We start from the raw sequence: 6,762 nt of genomic DNA, 5'->3' as shown, positions 1-6,762 counted from the left end.
CCACCCGAGGTGAAGTATCGACGTGTTAAGATGCCACCCGTGGGGTTAGTGTACGAAGTGTTAAGTGCACTAATGGTTGTTATGAACTCCGACAGTTTTTAAACACCGTTCCCTCGTTCGTTTGGTTAACCATGGTTGTGTGTGTGGATTGTAGCATATTATATTATTTAAACTATATGCTATTGTTATGCTAGCTCGTATGGTGGAAGATTTAGTGTTATACTTGTGATAGTATGAATACTTATAATGCTAGCATGTATGCAGTAAATGCGTAAGTGATTGCAAGTAAGTAGGTTGTATATGTAAACGTATAATTGTTGCACTCACTAAGCATTAGCTTACCCCTCTCATTGTTTATCTTTTTAGATGCAGGTGTGGACAAGGGCAAGGGGGTTATTGGGCACTAGGTGTCCTTATTGATGTTATGATGAAGCTTTTGGAAGTTGACCTACGTTTTGGGTAGTTTAGTCCCAAACCATGCTCAAGGGGTCGTTTGGATTATAAACTATCATTTGTAGTTGGTCAAACTTTTATCATATTCGTTAATGGCCTTTGTGCCTTTTTGTAAACATTAAACTCGTAGTATGTTTTTAATGAAGCGTGTGGAATGGTTTACATATTTAATTGGCGCGTAAATGTGTATCATTTAAAAAAAAAAAAATTTATCGTACGGAGTACGGGTTGGGTTGTTTCACGTATACAAGGTTTTGACATATCATATCGACGCATCTATATATATTATTTGGAATAACCATAGACACTCTATATGCTGTAATGCACGAGTTCGCTATACAGGGTTGAGGTTGATTCTTAAATAATATATATACTTTGAGTTGTGATCGAGTCTGAGACATGTACACGGGTTACGACACGTATTAATTAATTCGAATATTATAAATTAAACTATATATGAATTATTTGACTGTTAACTGTGGACTATCGACTGTGGACTATCAAGATTGGACAATTAAAAATGAATTAAAATATTGATTATAACATATGAAACTAAACAATTCTTCAAGTTTGCCACTTGATTTCATCTTAAACCTCATTTGTATCTTGATGATTACAATCTGCGTTCAAATCCTTCATAAATTCTTGAAAACACCTCAATCTAGAGGATGAACCAACCACAATTCATCTACGGAAGAAAAGATTGATGCATATAATTATGCACCTGAGAAACTCTCGGCAATTGAGTAAACGTTTAAAACGTAGTTATGCTAATTCCTTAGTGTTATTATTACCCAAAATAACTTGAAAATCCATTTCAAAGTAGCAAATTTTGTCACAGCTCCAGCAAGTCAACATCGGCTTTTCGTTCGAAACAACTTTATTATAGCCTTGATATATATGCGTGCTCTTTTATTTTTACCAGGGAACCTTTTATATTCCACCATATTACCATTAGCGTTTAATCATCTAAAAACACAATTCTCTTGAAACCACCTCGGATTGATGACCGATGATTCATATATGGTAGCATTAAATGCAAAGGAAACAACAAAATTGTAGATGGTCTAAACGGCCAAAAGTTTGATAATAAAGAATGGAATGTTGGGAACGCTCGATAGAAAAGTTGGAACTGGAAAATGGATTGAGCGAATCATGAAGGAGACTCTGGACAAATTACAAGGACTAAACTTGTACATAAAGAATCCTGATGATTCTATTTCTGATGAAATCTTTAGCGTATACCTTACTCCTTAATCGCTCTAAATCATCGTGAATGAATTTTTTTCATCACAATTTGATTCTGAAATTCTAAGATATCATCGTATCTTTCTTTATTAATATCCTCAATATTTCTGAAGATATTTTCATAAATATTCTTGTCCAATATTAATTATCTCTCCGCTCTATCTGTGTTATATCATAAAAGAAACTGTTTTAGTTTCTAAAATTCTTAAAAATTCAAATTTGAATTATGAATGATTTTTAAGTAATGTTGGGAATTGATGCATGAGTTAGTATAATATAATGACACTTGATCGACATGATTATATTACAGTAAGTCATGCAGAGTTTCTAATGAAACATGATGATTCACAGACTATAACGTCATCATGTGACATGTTACACGACTCTTACATTCTATCTAATCTATAAACATATCAAGAACATATTTTCTTGATAGTTCTATCTTTTCTCTTAAATTCGGGTAATTTAACCAATCAATATCGTGCCATTACAAATTCTCTCTTAGAACATTAGTCATGTTCAGTCGAAACTCCATACTTACGAATTCTGGACCATTACTCGCTTTACTAGAGGTCGAGAGGAAAATAAAAAGGCAAAGAGCTCCAAAATATAAGAGAAAATATAAAGCCCAATAGCTACACAGAGGTTACAAACAGTGAATATTAATACGAATAACAATATAAAGACACGGTAGAATTAAGAATAGTATCACCCCAAGGTAATAGTAGAAGTAAACAGATTCTTCTAGTGGGAGATTAAAAAGAAGGATGACAAAAATGATAATTAGAAAAATATCAAGGATTAGAACTGGATGAAGCATTTTCACAATCGTTTGAATGTATGAACTAGGAAAGAAAGTATAGTAATGGTGAGAATAATGGAACGGAAGAGTTTAATTTATAATGAAAATATCAGACAGAGTAATCGAGGCAGATCACCGTATTTAATTATAGAGACCTTAATTTTCTTATTCGTCGAAGAATCAAATCTTTTAAATTTCGAAGATTTTCTTAAATCCATTGAATTCCAGAAATCAACCGTGACTACGTCACTGGTTAAGATGAACTTGCATTTACTCATTTCATTCTTTTGTGATAGCTTCATTCGTACTCTTCTAATAATCGAAATGTTTTATCCATATTACTCATTGATGATAAAACCCTATCTATCAAACTCATATTCGTCATGAAAACATTTTTATTGTTAGCTATGACGACCACACTCAAATTTCGGGACGAAATTTCTTTAACGGGTAGGTACTGTGACGACCCGGGAATTTTCCGACCAAATTTAAACTTAATCTTATTATGATTTCGACACGATAAGCAAAGTCTGTAACGTTGAAGTCTCAAAAACTGTGAACTGTGTTTATGTATTCATTTGACCTTCGACCATTCCCGACGATTCACGAACAACTATTTATAAATAGATACATATATAAATATATGATAAGCCTGTGATCTAAATCACAAAATGAAGCATACAGTGTATTGGCTAGTGGTGTTTGAATTAAGCGAGAGGTCTTAGGTTCGATCCCTGCTGGTGGCATTCTTTTTCTTTTTAAAGCATACTTAGATGAGGTAGTTTTCCTTTTATTATTATTATTATTATTATTATTATTATTATTATTATTATTATTATTATTATTATTATTATTATTATTATTATTATTATTATTATTATTATTATTATTGTTATTATTATTACACTTATCCTTATTGTTATTACTATTATTATCATGATGTATTAGAATTATTATTATTAATTAGTATTATTAATAATTAGTATTATTATTAAAAGTAATTATTATTATCATTATCCTAAATATTATCATTTACTTAGTTATTATTAATAGAATAAGTATTATTATTATCATTATGAAAATAATACAAATTATTATCGGTTTATAAGTATTAGTATTGGTATCATGCTATAACTATTAGTATTATCACCATGTATTATTATTATTAATATTATTATTATTATCATTGTTATTAATATTAACTAGATTAATGTAAGTATTATTATTATTATTATTCAAAATAATAATTATAACTATGAAAATAAAAGTTTTAACGACGTTGTTAAGATTTTAAGTATATATTAACTATATTAACAAATTATTTTTAGAAATATTCGTATATAACAAGTTAGGTATTTATAATATAACACTAAGCACATATACATATATTAATACAACTATAAAATAATAACTATTTTAAATGAATATACAAATTAAAAATATATATTATTAACATAAAAATGGTGTAACCAATAAATTTATATATATATATATATATATATATATATATATATATATATATATATATATATATATATATATATATATATATATATATATATATATATATATATATATTCATTCAATTTCGATCACATGTATTAATAAATATACAAATGATATAGGTTCGTGAATCCGAGGCCAACCCTGCATTGTTCAGTTGTTCAATGCCGTTATATGTATTTTTACTAAAAAATACAATAAGTGAGTTTCATTTGCCTTTTTACCCTTTATATTTTTGGGCTGAGAATACATGCGTAATCTTTATAAATGTTTTACAAAATAGACACAAGTACATGAAACTACTTTTGAACGATCGAAGCCGAATATGCCCCTTTTACTTGGTAACCTAAGAATTAGTAAACAGTCTACTAATTGACGCGAATCCTAAAGATAGATCTATTGGGCCTAACAAACCCCATCCGTTGTAGCGGATGCTTTAGTACTTCGAGTTTTTATATCATGTCCGATGGATGTCCCGGAATGATGGGGATATTCTTATATGCATCTTGTTAATGTCGGTTACCAGGTGTTCAATCCATATGAATGATATTTTTGTCTCTATGTATGGGACGTATATTTATGAGAATTGAAATATGAAAATCTTGTGGTCTATTAAAATGATGGAAATGATTATTTATGTTAAACTAATGAACTCACCAACCTTTTGGTTGACACTTTAAAGCATGTTTATTCTCAGGTATGAAAGAAATCTTCCGCTGTGCATTTGCTCATTTTATGAGATATTACTTGGAGTCATTCATGACATATTTCAAAAGACGTTGCATTCGAGTCGTTGAGTTCATCAAGATTATTATTAAGTCAATTATAGTTGGATATATTATGAAATGACATGCATGCCGTCAACTTTTGATGTAATGAAAGTTTGTCTTTTAAAAACGAATGCAATGTTTGTAAAATGTATCATATAGAGGTCAAATACCTCGCGATGTAACCAAATGTAATGTATTCGTCCAGATGAATTAGGACTGGTCGTTATAATACATTCTTAACATTAATCTCCCTAAATTACCCCTAAACCCCAATCTTTAACATTAAACACGGGACAATTTAACAAAAATAGAGGTTCTCGATAATAATCCGATTCATTCACCACATTCATATTTCATATGCAAAAATCTAAAAACTCTCTGAAATCGCCTCATGATCAAAATCAAAAATGGTGTGTTCAATCCAAGAATCGGGGTGGATAATCTTGGTGTTATTGAACCTAAATCTGTGTTAAGCTTCTATCGACTTACGAGGTTAGTATCATCGCTGCTAATTTTTAAAACTCTGTTATTTTTTGTTGAATTTTTGATTTTAATATTTGAATAATTAGTGATTGATATAGTCTTGTATGTGAACGTGTGTCCATTTTCAATCTTCCTTTCATCAACGAGACCTAATTATTCATCCTTTTTAATCTGTATTGTAACCCTAATTTGTGCATTTCTTTTATCTGTTAGCCACTATCTTAATCATAATTTCTTGTTAATATATCGAATCAGAACGTGTACCCTTATTTAATTTGACATGGTTTTTTTGCTATGCCGATTCAGTGGCCAAAAGATTTATCCTGGTAGGGGTATTAGATTCATCAGATCTGACTCACCCATATGCTTTGTTTGTTTGTAAATAAGCTTTTCACCCATATGCTTTGTTTGTTTGTAAATAAGCTTTTTAGTGTTTGAATTATATATTTATGAATTTTTATACGAATGCATTTTCTCTTTGTTTGATTTCTTGCACCCTGTGTTAAAAGTTCTAAATTTATTGAATGTTGTGTTTTAAAAATAGGTCTTTTTGTTTGCAAATTCGAAATGTAAGAGGTACTTCCACAACAAGTTGAAGCCTTCGAAGCTTACATGGACTGTCATGTACCGAAAGCAGCATAAGAAGTTATTAGAGGATTACTAAACTGCTCATTTTGTTATATATTTATTAATTAGTTGTTGATCTTTTAAAGGATACTAATTTATTATTTTGATTTAAAAAAAAAAAAAAAATTAAACAGGACATTGCTCAAGAGGCTGTGAGGAAGAGGCGTCGTACAACCAAGAAGCCTTATTCAAGGCGTCATATTGACGGAGTAGTGATTATTATTGCAGGCTGGGCTATTATTAGCTGTTACTTTCGAATTTAAGTCCATTACTTTATTCTGAACAAGATTTTTTATTTATGCTTTTACGCATTTGAACCTTTGGAATGTTTTATTGTTTATTTGTGTTATCATGGTCGAAGATTGTCTTAAAATATTATCATTCCATAAAACTCGCGAAATTGTGGGTCTTTAACGAATAAATCGCGAGTTTATTCGTTAATTTTTTATGGTTTAGTGTTTAGTTTATAGGGCATAAGTTTTAGAGTTTAGAGTTTAGGGTTTAGATTTTATAATTTATGGTTTAGGGTATAGTGTTTAAGGTTTAGGGTTTAGCGTGTAAGGTCAAGGGTTGGTGGTTAAGGGTTTAGGGTTGATTTAGGGTTTAGGATTTAGATATAGGGTTTAGAATTTAGTTTATAGGGTTTGGGGTTTAGTATTTAGGATTTATGGTTTAGGGATTAGTATATAGGGTTTAGTGTTTGAGGTTTAGGGTTTGGAGTTCTGAGTTTAGGGTTTAGTGTTTAGGGTTTAGATCTTGATGCTGTTAATTACTCAACAGATGATGAAAATGAGAAGACAGGCATTGATACAAAAATAGAACCTCAAAGGCCACCTATAAATACTGTAATTACAAATTCAAAATAGAGTAAATCAA

General features: G+C 30.0%; 1 long non-coding RNA gene across 1 annotated transcript; it reads left to right on the top strand.

Moving 5' to 3' along the window:
• Nucleotides 1–5,095: 5,095 nt before the first annotated feature.
• On the top strand, nt 5,096–6,058 carry LOC139877804 (uncharacterized). The gene is made up of 3 exons (XR_011768782.1): nt 5,096–5,268; nt 5,804–5,904; nt 6,021–6,058. It is a non-coding gene; the product is annotated as an uncharacterized lncRNA (long non-coding RNA).
• The last annotated feature ends 704 nt before the right edge of the window (nt 6,059–6,762 follow it).

The sequence above is a fragment of the Rutidosis leptorrhynchoides genome, chromosome 11 (genome assembly GCF_046630445.1).
Source record: "Rutidosis leptorrhynchoides isolate AG116_Rl617_1_P2 chromosome 11, CSIRO_AGI_Rlap_v1, whole genome shotgun sequence".
NCBI classification, from domain to species: Eukaryota; Viridiplantae; Streptophyta; class Magnoliopsida; order Asterales; family Asteraceae; genus Rutidosis; species Rutidosis leptorrhynchoides.
The sequence above is the reverse complement of the archived record's forward strand: the minus strand, read 5'-3'. Positions and strand labels throughout refer to the sequence as shown.